General features: G+C 36.3%; 1 long non-coding RNA gene across 1 annotated transcript; it reads right to left on the reverse strand.

Moving 5' to 3' along the window:
• Positions 1-276: 276 nt before the first annotated feature.
• On the reverse strand, positions 277-14514 carry LOC139827145 (uncharacterized). The gene is made up of 4 exons (XR_011737393.1): positions 12097-14514; positions 7953-8027; positions 7247-7309; positions 277-399 (listed from the first exon to the last, which is right to left on the reverse strand). It is a non-coding gene; the product is annotated as an uncharacterized lncRNA (long non-coding RNA).
• Positions 14515-14563: the final 49 nt, after the last annotated feature.

Consider the following 14563-nt stretch of genomic DNA (forward strand, 5'->3'; position numbering starts at 1 on the left):
TTCTTTTGATGCAGCCCAAGATACAATTGTCCTTCTGGGCTGCAAGTGCACATTGCCAGCTCATGTCCAGTCTTTCATGCAGTGGTACCCTCAAGTCCTTTTTTGCAGGGCTGCTCTCAACTCCTTCATCCCCCAGCCTGTATTGATACCAGGGGTTGCCCCGACCCAGATGCAAGGCCTTGCACTTGGCCTTACTAAACCTCATGAGGTTCACATGGGCCCACTTCTTGAGCTTGTCCAGATCCCTCTGGATGGCATCCCGTTCCTCAGGTGTGTCAACTGCACCACTCAGTTTGGTGTCTTCTCCTTCATTTTTAGCTGGTTACTCTTTTTTATTGACTTGATGAGCAGTAATTAAAGTGAATTTGTCCATCACAGCCAACATAGGCAGAAAGCCTACTAAGAGATAGATGAATAAAATCCATTAAGAAACTAAACTAATGAACTCTAGTTAAAAGCAAGAATACCCTAGCAAAATAATAATGCAGTTACTCCAAAAGTAATCTAAATGCATTATACATTTAATTGGCATTTCTTCCTTGCATGAACAGGAGAAATTCCTCAAAAATAAAATCCTTCCAAGAAAGCCAACTGCAACTCCAATGGCACAGTGAGGCCATACAATGCAGTGTTAACATTAGACACAACTGAACTAGCACTAAGTCAGCTAGCGTATTTACATGGCAAATTAAAATACTATACAGAAACATTACTTTCACTCTTAACAACAGAAAACTTTATCAGTAGCATGCTGCACATAGGCTAATTACTTTTGCATTGCAAGGTGCAAATAGGCTTTTATAATCCCCACCCACATGCTATTTTGAACGGGAACATTTTCCTCCCATTAGCTAATTGAGCGCCATACCTATGGCACATCATTCTGAGTAGATATCAAATGAATGACAGGTCTTCTGTCACAGTATCATACAAGTTTAGGTTCACTGTGTTCTTCCTTTACCTTCCTTTCTAATCCAACGTTTTGCCCTTTCTCACACAGATAAGAGCTCAAACTGTAGATTTATAGAACCTAAATCGATGAAAAATATTCTGATCACCGATGCTGACCTCCTGAATAACACAGACAACAGAATTATATGATTCCAAATTAAATCTATAAACTTCTGCTTAAGCCACAGTTTATTGTATTAAATGACCTCCAATTCCAATTTAAAAGACTTCAGGCTCTAAAGAGCCCATCATATTCCTATACCATTTGTTCCACTGGTTAAGTACTCTCACTATAAAATTAAACCTTATCTAAATCTGCCTAACTTCACCTACCATGCATTGATCTGCTTAGTCTTCTACCAGACGCAACAGCCTACTATCAGAAATCTCCTCTAGGTTTCTGTAAGTTTTAATTAACTCTTTTCCTAAACTTCTTTCATTAAATCAGCTTTCTAGTTTCTCTCAGTTACGGTGGACTGAAGAAGATAATATTAATCCAATTTAGCAAATATTTCTGAGAATTAGTAAACCCAAAGCCTAGGCAGAAATATAATAGCAAAATAGACACTGCACACAGGACTTGAAAGACAGAAGAACGAGTAACCATAAAGCTGAAAAAAAAAATGCTACAATGAAATTTACATTTATAATAATTCAGTAGTAATGATCTTACATGAGTCACCCAGTCTGCTTTCAAAAAGATATCCTCAGACTAAGCAATTTTATCATTGGATTCTTTCAAAATATTCAGCTCTTTGAAGCAAAGTTCTATTTTGATTACTCAGATCATTTATACAGAACTGAAATAGTCTAATTTGCACATGAATTGAAAAGAAAAGAAAAATTAAGACCATAATATTAAAGAGGGATCACCTCATTCAAAATTTTGGCATTTACCACAGGTTAAAATACTAAGTTGTTCCTCATCTTTCAGTGTTATTTCATCACTTTTTTTTTCCTAATTGTCATAATAAGCATGCCCATGTAAGTTAATATGTATTGAAATAAAAGCAACTAAACAGAATCAAAATGTTTAAAATGTAGCCCCAAGGAACTGCTGCAGGAAAGGGCAAACTTTCTTACTTTCATTAGACGTTTAGACTGAGCTACAGGTTAAAGGTTCTGTAACACACTAACAACACAGTTTCCTTTAGGATATAGCTTTTGGAAGCTTACCAAGACAAATTTCAACTCCTTGTACAATTCTAACTGTGTTTGCTACACAAACTTCTTTGCCTCATTCAACTCCTTTCATAAACTCGTGACTGCCACAAAGACTGGAAAAAGTGAAATTATTTTTCTAACCCACAGTGAAAATATATTTATAATTTTCTGCAGCTCCATCTTTTTCCCCATGTGAGCAGGATTTTGTCTTCTTTGCAAAACACTAACACAGTTTAAACTAAATAATGAATAATTATTACATGAATGCTTTAAAAAGTCAAGGTTCTATACAACATAGAAGTCAATCAATTTACTATAAGTGAGCTAAAACAGTATCATGTTTGATCAAACCAGATTTCACATGAAACTGATAATTATACAGTTATGCTTAAAGATTAAATCACTGAAAAAAATGTTGAAACCTTACAAAAATCAACAGAAAAAAACACTTTCAACGAGGTATGGAACCAGGAAATTCTTTTCCAAAACAAGAAGAAAAATGCTACTAGGATAAAAATATAAAAGCAAAGTGACCTAACCAAATGTAACCAATGTAAAAATGAGACACGCTATTCAGAGAGAGCGAGGACATTTTCTGAAGTGTTGCCATACTCAGAATAAAATAAGCCATTTGAGAGAATGCTGAATGAATAGAAAACCGGAATTTTAATAAGAAAATTCACATGTTGATCAGATCCTCATAATTTTTTATTTCTTTTACCCAATGAGTACAGTTAATTGCTTCATTAACAATTGTAACAGCTGTACTGTAAGGAAGAAGAACCACTAATTAAAAATACAAGAGAGACAGGATCTCAAATCCAATTGCTCTGCTAGTCTTTCCTATATAATACCACTCTAAAAGGAACACCCCTATTAGATGCCCATATAAAACTAAAGTTCACTGAAAAATTCTTCCTTGGTAGTAAGCATCTCATTTATTCCATGAATGAAAATGTGAATATCTTGCCTTCTATGTAAAAAACAGCAGAAGAAAAGTTAGTGCCCTCCTTTTTTTCCTCCATAGTTTTGTATGGAAACAAGAGGTATCTATTATGTTATCTATGTATCCATTAATCTTGTTTTAGTTAGCTGTAAATGAGCATATTTTAAAGGCCTTAAGTAGCAGGAGTTGCAGTGGTAACCTATACAGGAGCAGGTTATGAATTGTCATGTGCCAGTCAAAACTGGCTCCAACCTGTCCCACAAGAGATAAAAATGGTGGAAAAAAACTCCAGTCTACCAGAGGAGCATGCAGCATTCCTCCACAGACATATTTAAGACAGAGGCAGGTGTGAGGGGCTGAAGACACACTTGGTGAGGACGGGACACTCCAAGCCCAAAGGCAGTAGGGACATCCCTAAGAGATTGTGACTGTGGGAAAGACACAGCAGGGCAGGGACCCACCTGAAGGTCTGTAGCCACTAGTGACCCACAGCAGTGCAGGGACACCCCAGGCTTACAGGTGACCCACACAGGAACCACTGACATGGATTAGCAGACAGAAGCCATAACACAGACCACCTCAACCTCCTGGCTGCTCATCACCCTACCAGCAGTGTTTGCGTGGACTGAGTACAACTCAGGGCAAAATACGTGCAGTTGGACTGGGGCAAGGGGGACACAAATGTTTATGTAAATGTGCATCTAATTGTTCGTCATTTTCTTCTCAACACTCAAAACAGTGATCAGAGATTCATGTTGGTTTGCAATAAATTATCTCAAGTAATATTCCCCAGCTCTAGATTGTCTCACTGACTATATTACCTTAAATTTTAATCCAGGGACCTAGTTCTACCAAATTCGAGAGTGACTGAGTTCCTAAAGATACTACAGCTCTTGTGGTACTCAGCAAATGGGGAGGGCCAGGGGACAGAAAGGTGGGAATAACCTCTATTAATTCCCTGACTAATGGTAGAACATGGAGACTTTAGACGTTATTCACTTTGACAACAGTCAGCAGGCCATTCAGCACATGCATTCTTTGGAATAAGCACAAGCTTTGTTTGGAATAAGCCAGACCACATTATGCCTTTTTCCCAGCTAACAGAGGTAAAAGGAAGTTGCAGGTACTACAAGCATATGTTTTCAAAAGGACATGAGAAAGAAATGTGAAAAACTGCAGTGGGATTCAAAGGATATCAGAGGATGAAATGTATAAGGATATTATAAGGGGTATTGTTTTAGAAAGCCATAGGGAAATCCAGAGGCAGCACTAAAAGATGCCAAAGAAAGAGGGAGGTTGATTTTACAGTGACAGGATATAGCGGACATACAACTAAAAAAAAAAAAAAAAAAAAAAACCAAAAAACCACACACACAAAAAACCCCAACCAAAACAAATGAAACTAGTTCATTACTTCTCACTAAACAAAGTATTGCACTATTCCAGCAATACAGCATTAACATGGAAAATGAGAGATACGCGTTATCTTCTCAATGTGAAGACAGGCTTTAATTCCATGTCGCTCTGCCCACCAAGGATGGGTAGAGATCAGGGTACCACTCACCCTTCCTGCAGCTGCTGCTGCAAGTACTCAGGAATGCAAGACACCTGGGGCCCAGTGTGCCACCGTGACAAGTTTGCCTGCATATCCTTGTTCCCAAGAATGCTTACTTTCTCTGAAAGATCCACTCCTACACTTCCAAATTTTGCTGTAAAATGACAGAAAGTTATCTTTGATGCCAGTTATGGCAGCTTCCTTCATCACTCGCTAATTACTTTTTTCTAACAATTCTGATGCTACTTCTCATTTTGCCCTTTTTATTGACAAGATGGTATCTATAAGACTGTGCTACATTTTTAACTTTTACTGGGGGAAAAAAAAAGTATTTGACCAATAGAATATTTTAACAAACTAATTAGTATGAACTCGAAAGCTATTAACTTATTGAAAAAGCTATTAATATATTTTCATTAAGCTATCTTGCAAATTAAATATTATCTACGAGACTCTAGACTCAGGTCTTTATTCTGAGAGGAAATGTCTCTGCTAAGAAAATTAGGGGGTTTTTAATTAGAAAAATAAGGTAACTTGACAAATGTGTGTGTTTCCCCTGCGCATATTTTTAAGTGATGTTCATTGTACAGCAAATATTTACAAACATCAGACTTCACCCAATTATAAAACCTAGTATTTCAGTTCCTCAAGTGACAAATCATTATTTTTGGCTGGCATCTCTTTATGCTTGTCCCAGATGGCACTCTTCATTTTCATTAAACTGGGAAAGAATTACACACATGGATGTCAAGAAAAATGTTGCATCCACTTCAAAAATAAAGTATGAAGGAAGTGCTTTGTCCTTATTGAAAGTGAGGAAATACGTTGCTGAGAAGCATAAACTTCATTACAATTTAACAGCAAGATTTGAAATAGCGCATATGGGATGAATTATCTCAATACCATGCTTTCATAAACCCTGCAGAAATTCTCCCACCTTTGGCCAAGTTGTGAATCTCTGCAAATTATATTTTGCATATGCTCAGCAGAAAGTTCATTCCAAATCAAAAGTCTATTAAAAAAATATCCCTACTGAGTATTCTCCAAGCTAGAGATGAAGGAGCTAATCCAGCCCTTTGTAGTTGCCTCTGTTCCACGCTGTTACAATGCCAAAGACAAGAATAGACAGCAAGGGAACATTTCCTTCTGTCCTTTTTGTTCCTTCACTAATTGAGCACTGAAAGTTCACAGATGAGAGAAGCATAAAAGAGAGAAGACCAAAGACAATTAGGTAGATTAGACAGACAACCGCTACTGGAACAACGATACAAAAGGTCAGAGAGATAAAAAAAAAAAAAAACCCAAACGCACCACCACAGCAAAATGGGGAGAAAAACTAAGATGAGACACTTTTAGACATACATTTGCTCATGGAGAACAACAAGCAAAGTCAGGACAGAAAGTAAGGTTAAGTAAGAAAGAAACATTTTGTTAAACAAGAGGGACACAGACAGATGTGGTCAGCTGAGAGGATTTAGAGTACAATTCTGTACCTATATAACGCATCCTGCTCAGAAACTAGAACACAGAGTTTACAATCTCAACAGTCTCAGTGGTCAGCAAAGCATGTGCTTTAACAATCTCTACAAGTTGGCCCATGTACAGATGATTATCATTAGTATTCTCTCAAATTAAGTAGCAGATGTTTGCATTATCACAATGAACTATGTGAAGATCAATATAATTCCAGATAATGGAATTCTTTTTTAGTTTGCTTCACTTAAAAACTTAGTAGCTTATATTGATAAAACTACAATTTTTTCTGAATGATCGTTTTCTAACTGGATAATATTATTTCCCAAATTACTTTTATCCCTTCCTTCATTTCATAAATCACTACTGGAGAAGCACTGGTATTACATCTAAAACTGACAAAGAGTTAACCTGGCACCACCAGTAACAGGGCAAATATTTTTTAAAGATCTTTTTAGTGCTTTGCAGGAAATATTACTGTCACTGCCCCAAGCTAATAAATAACCCTGTCGTTGGATAAAACATTTACTGAGTTTGTCCTTCCACAGAAAAATAAAATTTTACTGAACAAATCTGAGATACAAAGATTTCTCTGTTTGTACATAATGAGGTGAAAATATTAATCTACTTAATTCCCTTACAAATAGTCATTTAAGAAAAATATCCTTCACAGTAAGGCAGTTAAAAAAACCAAACCAAAATAGAAACACAATATGGCAAAAAGAATCTTTTTATTTATAACATATTTATAATGCCTAGATAATCAGTAAGATAAGAAAGAGGCTTGTTTTGATGAATGTGGCCCCATTTATTTCATTCAATTTTTTTTAATATTATTTTTAATTGGGAGGGTCGTAGAAGAGCATGCTACACTAAACTGAAGTTTGTGGAGAAGTCTAGATTTTAATGTTTATCTTTGTATCATCATCAAATATAATACAGACACACCGTAGGGCCCTTGCTCTCAGGAAAACCTACACAAAGTAGGAGACACCTATGCTCTGAGAATCAAGTTAGTGTATACAGTGCTGCAGAGATCTAAAGGGACAAAGGATGCCAAGAATCTGAAGTGTGGATCTCAAAATGAGAAGGATACTACTAAAAGATGGTTCCCCTAAATGAAAATGATGGAGAGACACAAATAAGAGAAACTGTACCTTCTTTATCTCTGGCTATTGCTCCAAAGAAGAATCTTAGGTCTCGTATCAGAGAAATGTTGACTGTAAAGCACAGAAAGCAAATTTGTTGCATTAATAGGTACCATTTTAAACAGTTACTTTTCAGATTTAAATTGCATTTCGCAGCGATGCAAAGCACTTCAAAGCTAAAAAGAGGGATTATAGAACAGGAAGGGTAGTCTTCAGTTTAAGAAATACTTCTATTGCTCTCCAAGGAGATTTATTTCATCCACCATACAGCATGTGTCAAGAGTTATGCTGATCCTTCACTAGGAGCCAAGTACCCAATAGTTTTTACATTACCATGCACCACAATAGCAATCCTTGACATTGGTTATAAGTGTCAGACTGAGCCTTCACTAATTGTCATCCTCTTTAAGATATAAAAGAAACCCTCTCTTCTTGAACGTTATTACATAAAAAGTGTACAAGTGTACATGTTATATATATTCAGCAAGTGCAAAAATGTTTTGTACTGTAATAATAATCATTTAGAGTATATGGGATAGAAAGTGTACTATTGTTAAACTGTCAGTCAAACCCCTTGTTATACAAGGATAGAACACCACATCCATCTATAACAGCCTTTCCTGTCAGTCAAATGTGTTGTTCTATACAAATCTAACATCAATTTGATTTTTAAATTGGCAGAGGCTGTAAAACATTATTCTGATGTGATACCAACGTGATCTAGGTTGCTCTTGATATCAGCATACAGCACAGGTTTCCTCTCAAATCCAGTTCTCCTGCTTTCAAGCATCTGCATAACATAGATTATTTTGTATATATAAGTACGTGAACAGTCTTTTTTTTTTCATTACAAGGCAAATGACATGTCTGATGATAATAGCCTCCAATTTGAAATAAACCATAGTTTGAAAAGTATACATCATGGTGATGAAATCATCAATAATGTGTTCTGTAAAAAACCTACAACAAATACTCCTGTTTATCTATCATACACCTTCATTTAGAAACAGTTTAGTTCCTTTATCCCAGCTATGAACAACTGTGGCTTACAAAAATGGAGTTAAAGACCACTGAATTCTGCAGTGTTTTTCTGTGGCATTAGCTGCAGAGTTAAACAAATAGGACAAACTCTTCACTCATAAAAGAACGCAGAGTTGAACTCTCCTCTTTGTTCCACTTCAAAACTGAATACAAAGGACCGACAAAATTTAAATTTTATTATTAGAAAAAAAAGAAAAAGTCAAGACAAGCTCTGGCCCTTTTTAGCGTATTTCCATGCACACCCTGATGTCTGCAATTTTTGTACTAATATACCCATTCTTGTACCTGGCTTCAACATGACCTACAGAAACCCTACCAAATCAACCTCTCCATAGACCACTAACAAATTTAACCCTCCATTTTCTTCTTTTCATCCATTTTCCTCTTTTCTTCAATCTTTGAAGTGTGCAAGTAGAGGTAATAAAAAGTGCAGGTTACCAAAAGCAATGCTAGGTTTTAATATTTTTTATTTTATTTTTTCTTTATTAATTTCACATAGGAATAATTAATCTAGAGTGATTTATTAGCATCCTTACAATTATTTGGACATATTCAAGGTTGTAGATAATTGTCATGGATATAATCAGTGACTTTTAATATTCTTGGCATACCCAACAACTTTAGGCAATACTGTCTAATGAACGACAAGATTTCAAAATCCTCAAGTGCTCTGGAGGCAAGTTCAAACAAATTGCTACGGACATGGTATCGCCAACCTGTTTTCCACTTGCACCGTTTCAGTAACCCCTACAATCAAAAGTCAAGGGTGCCAATGCCTAAATCATCCCACTTTTCAGCGCACTAAAGCTTACAGCTGTTAGTGAAGGCACAGCACTATGAAACTGAGAGGCTAAAATTGAAGACCATGCTTTCGTTTACCAGGTCAGCTACCTTTTTACTGAACTGAGGTAAATAGCTGGCTACAGTAAATATTAGTGAATCAGAATTAGAGCTAAGTTATATACATAACTACTCAATAGCAGTTTTCAAAATCAGCTATAACTCAAAAACATCCCACTACCTTGCTTTTGTTCTCAGCTTCAACACCTTAACTTCCCAGTAAAACAACTAATATTTCTATTAGTTAAAACGTAACTATTTTACCTCAAAAAATCTCTTATAAGGTCAAACTAGTTCACTCATGTTAAAACAATGAATATTTAATATAAAATCAATTTGTAAGGTAATCAAGAGTTTACACACAAAAATTAAGCATAGGTAATTAATGCAATTAATATTTATTGCTATACTTACTTAGGTATTTGTCAAGTGAGGCTGAAAAATGGGCAGCTTGCATATTGGTACTGTGTTCAGTCCTTCCATTCTGAGAAAAGTGTAATTTACTCACAGTGCATTGTATATATTCAACCGTCCAGTCTTATGACTTTCCATGTGGCCAATCATGTTATGCTAACTGCTTCTGTTTATGTGCTTTTAACATAGGGGCAAAAACTACTCAATCTCAATTACGATTTTAAATATTTGAACTGGTATTTGAAAACTGGTCTACATTGAAAAGTTCTTGACAAGGTAGCTACACAAATTACAGAATCACAGAGTTGGTTGAGGTTAGGGCAAAACTCTAGAGGTTGCCTTGTCCAAACCCACCACCCAAAGCAGCTTTTTAAGAGCTGTGTCCACTTGAGTTTTAAGTATCTCCAGGAATGGAGACTCCACAACCAGCTCCAGTATTCGATCACCCTTAAAATACAAGGGATAGAATAAATCACTCACTCTCAGTCAATCATTACACTATCAAAAATAATATAAGCAAAGTTATGCTGCAAAAAGAAAAAAAAACTAAATCCTTTTGGAGATGGTGCCTATTCTGCTTAGAAAACTGGTCTATAAATAATAGCAAAAACAGATTTTTTTTTTTCCCAGTAGAAGCTTCCTTCATGAGAGGGCAGGTGCTTGACACTGTAAAAATACATACGACCAAATCCCTGCCTCTGGGAGTCTACAGGATGTAGTCAAAGCAAAATTTAGGACAAAGAAAGTAAAATACATAGAAACTCACCTAAGAATTTGGAAATCAAAGGTATGTAGTTTCTCAGAGCTACAAAATAGGCATATTCCTTCTTTTTTGTGGGGATGAGTATACATATAAAACTGAAATGAGCTAGATTTTTGAGTTAATTTTCAACTTTCTTTAACAACATTCCGCATAGCCTTAATATAAGACTGTTAAGAATAACTATTTCTTCTTTAGAAGGGAAGAGTAATGGAGAAATAATCACAAATTACTAAAAAAGAGGGAAATCAATGTTCAAAACTCACACGAGGAAGAAAGTCTTGATCAAACTATACTATGTATGTTATACATGGGAGTTAAAGATAAGGAAGGATGTTTACAAAACCATTCACAAATTTTTTCCATATATTTTAAATAACAGAGCTAATGATATTACCAGCATAGTCTCAGTGGAAATTTGCTTTCTATTAGAGACTAAGAACCATGTAAGGGCAAAATAAAATAATTAGTATAAAAAACACACAAAAAAGGAAGATCTTTCTGTTACTTCACAAACAGCAAAACTGAATCATTAAATTGAGTTTATATAATACCTTAATCTCATAAAAGAAAAAACAAACAAACATAACCAACAAAGTACTTTAAATATGGTGGTTACCACATAAACCCTTATTTTCCTCCAGAACATAAATATTAAGATTCGTTCTTTCACCAAATTTAGATCTTCAAAGAAGACTACATCATGGTTGATTCTCAAACATATGGAAATAGACATGGAATACAGCACACAAATGTTAACAGCGACAGTCAAATTCTAATCATGATTTTGATTTACAAAATTCTCATGTCTATACAATATAAATTTGCCTATGGTACAATCTTTCCACCAAAAACCATACTGAAGATTTTTCAGTACCAGTGTACTGCCTTATGCATCATAAACTATGGAACAAAATCAGTTTTCTCAGCAGATCTGTATCTCCACTAAGGCTCTGCTAGCTGTATCAGGCAGGTACTGTGATTTTTTTTCCTCTTCCTGTGCTGTCATGATTATGCCAGCAGAATACAGTTGGATGTGTCCAACTTAAAATTTCAAAGCATAGAACAGATATTAATTTATGTCTACAACACTAAGAAGCAAGCAGGTATTTTACATACTGGGAAATCAAAGAAAGGTGAAGCGCTTTGTCTAAAGGCACTTGGAAGAAATGAGTAACAAAGCCATAATTAAAATTCAACATCAAGCTTCATGTTAATCCTCTAGACCTAACTGCCTTTTTCAAAGTGCATGATTTGGAACATCAAAAATAAGAATCAATTCAGTTCCTTTTCTCAATACATGCTTTAATGATAAAATCAAACACCACATTCAGCTTATTCCTCTACATCGTAATGAACAATCATCTTCCTTAGGAATCAAACTCATAAATGATTTTACATTAAAAAAAAATAACAAAAAGGAAGGCAAGACACAGTTAAAATTTAAATTCCACATTTGATTTGTCTTCTACCTCTGTGTACTGAGAGACCCACAGGAAAACACACATACGTGACAGTATGCTAGTATACCAACTTATACAGGACTGATTTAATTTGTTTGCTTTCAATGCAAAGGTGCAGCACCTCAGCAATTATGAGATCGTTAGTACAACACAGTATAACAGCACCTTTAGAGATCTTGTCTAACCTCTAGGCACACATACAACTCCCATTAAGGCTAATGGGAGTCACATGTGTGCATCCAAGAGAGAAGAGACCCATTAAAACTGATACAACGTATCCATTAATCTTCAGGTCACTCTTAAGGTCAAACATTATAAAAATGTTTATGAACAGTACTTACTAGGTATGCACAGTGGCTACTTTGGTTTTAGGACAGACCTGTGAGCAGTTAAGGTCATGGAAAATATCTGCTTTAAAAGCATCACCACGTTTCAAGGAGCAGCATGGAAATTTGAGAGTGCTTTTCTGTAGTCAGAGAGGACGTTTTTCTATCATCTGAAAGAATTAGAAGGATAGAAGTGACAGGGAAGGTTAGACATGAATGAAAACCTTGGACAAAGGTATGGTCTAGCTTCTCAGTTTTCTTCCATCCCCCACTCTTTCTTCATATTTCAGTCCCTTCCTTGTGGTTTTCCGCTTCAGGAAGAACATTAACTGCAGCGAGTAAATTCCTAATTTATGCAGTCTGCTACAAAGGCACTACAAATAAGATTTTGATTATTGAATCACCAGCAAACCACAACAATGCAAGCACTACTTACAGGGAGGAAGGGGTGTTGAAAGTTTTTCAAAGAGAAAGGTAACCTTTGTTTGCTACTTATTTCATTCTGCATATCTGAAAACTCCCTTTTTCATCGCTGTAGTATAGTTTAAGCAAGCATGCTCTATTCCAGTTTAGAAAAAGCTGAGGCTATCCTGCCTGTAAAACCAATCTGATCAGCAATGAATTTGCTATCTTTGCCCACAATGAGTCCTGGAGGAGAAATTTCTCAGCAGCGTCGGGGCCAGATGATCTCCATATGAACAAAAGAAGGAACAGGGGGAAATGTGAGTATCAGATGAGTACAGAAATCAGAACAAAATTCAGACATGAACTACCCCTATTTGTTTATTGTTTATTTCAGTAACTGGAGTGAATGTGGAAAGTGGCTTCATCAAGAGTTACTCATTAATTATTCTGAAACTCATACTCCAAAACTTGTCAAAACTCTTGTTCTGCATGTAAGACTTGTTCAGTACTCCCCAGGTATACTTCCTGCTACAGGGTCTGTAAGTATTCCAAGTATTGACAACTTAACATTGCAAGTTTTTGTTTAGAGACCTCATGTGACAGACACACATGGTCAGCTGCACCTGGAGTGTCAGGTCAAAACACAGGCAAGAGGCTGGAGAACAACCTCTCACCTAGAGAGCATGGTTCCCAGAGACAATCACAACAATACCAGCCCCACCAAGAAACAGCACACTGCTCCAGTCTTGAGTTGCGGGTCCTCTATTGTCTTTCTCTGGTATACTCATGGCACACAGGAGCTCACTTCACAAGATTTTTAAACGGTGATATAGCTCTTTACAGTGCCCTGCACAAGGAAGTGTTTTTTCTTTGTTTCTTATTCGAATCTGCAACAATAAATAAATGATAATAAATTTATTCCATGATTCAATTAAATTAATTACTCCACAGCTGAAATAAATGATTGCACAGTTTTGCTTCAAAAACAAAGCAAAAATCACCCCAAAATACCTTGATGTATATGGTAGACGATCTAAACGTTTACAAGTGATTATTTTTCCTTTATTAGTGGTCATAAGCTTGCCACTACAATGTCTTTCTCTGAAACCAAAGAGCTGTCCCAGCTCAAGAGATAAAGTTACCTCATTTTGCTGAAAATGTAGTTCTCATGTAAAAAGATCTAACCCTTCTTTTGTGAAATCAGCTATGTGAATTAGCCTTATTCACTTCCAACAGTTCTTCTACAAGGGGAATTACTCATTGTTAACAAACTTTTTTTGAAGATGTTTTACCATTGTGAAGAATGACATGTTCAATAAAACTGGCCTTTCACAACCGTAATATTCATAAAGGGCTGTATCCTGTTTTGTGACACCACAAGTAGTCCAGACCGCTACCTAATTTCTTGGCTGTACATTAGAAAAAAAAAAAAAGAAAGTATAGAATCTATCAAAACATGCCCACAGAAGCCTCCCACAGCCTCCTTAGCAGATAATCTCAGCAAGTCATCTGAAGAACTGGGACCCTTTACCACACGTGAATCTGTTTTCTTGAATATGCCAAAACTAAATACAGCTAGTTTGGAAATAAACCACTATTTTAGTGTCTTTTATTTTTTATGTTTAATAAACAATGTAGATACCCCTCAAGCTGTTCCTCACATTTTAGAGAGTTCCCTTTAATTTGTTTTCTAGAACCGTAATAGTCTAATTTCCAATGCAATTTTCCTCACCGAAGTGCATAATGTATTCAAATAATACCTTCTGAGCCACAGCGTTTTAGCACTTTGAGACTCAGGAGGGAGGGCATGGCTGTCACTAATGCCAGTAACCAACTGATCAACCATGCATCAAACAGTACTGGAGTCAAGCTGCTGGAAATATACCCGTCTGCAGTACTTAAAGGCTGTTGCCACATTTCCTCCCTAGTCTGCTCACTTTTTTCCTCTCACAACCCGTGAATCCTGTCAGCAAATGCACCATAAGCCCCCCTCCCGCCACTGGCCGCGCCCGCACCCCAGGCTGCTCTCGACTCCAACTCGTTTGGCCTCAGCACCTCCCCCTCACCGCCCACCGTC

The sequence above is a fragment of the Patagioenas fasciata genome, chromosome 2, assembly GCF_037038585.1.
Source record: "Patagioenas fasciata isolate bPatFas1 chromosome 2, bPatFas1.hap1, whole genome shotgun sequence".
In the NCBI taxonomy this organism is placed as follows: Eukaryota; Metazoa; Chordata; class Aves; order Columbiformes; family Columbidae; genus Patagioenas; species Patagioenas fasciata.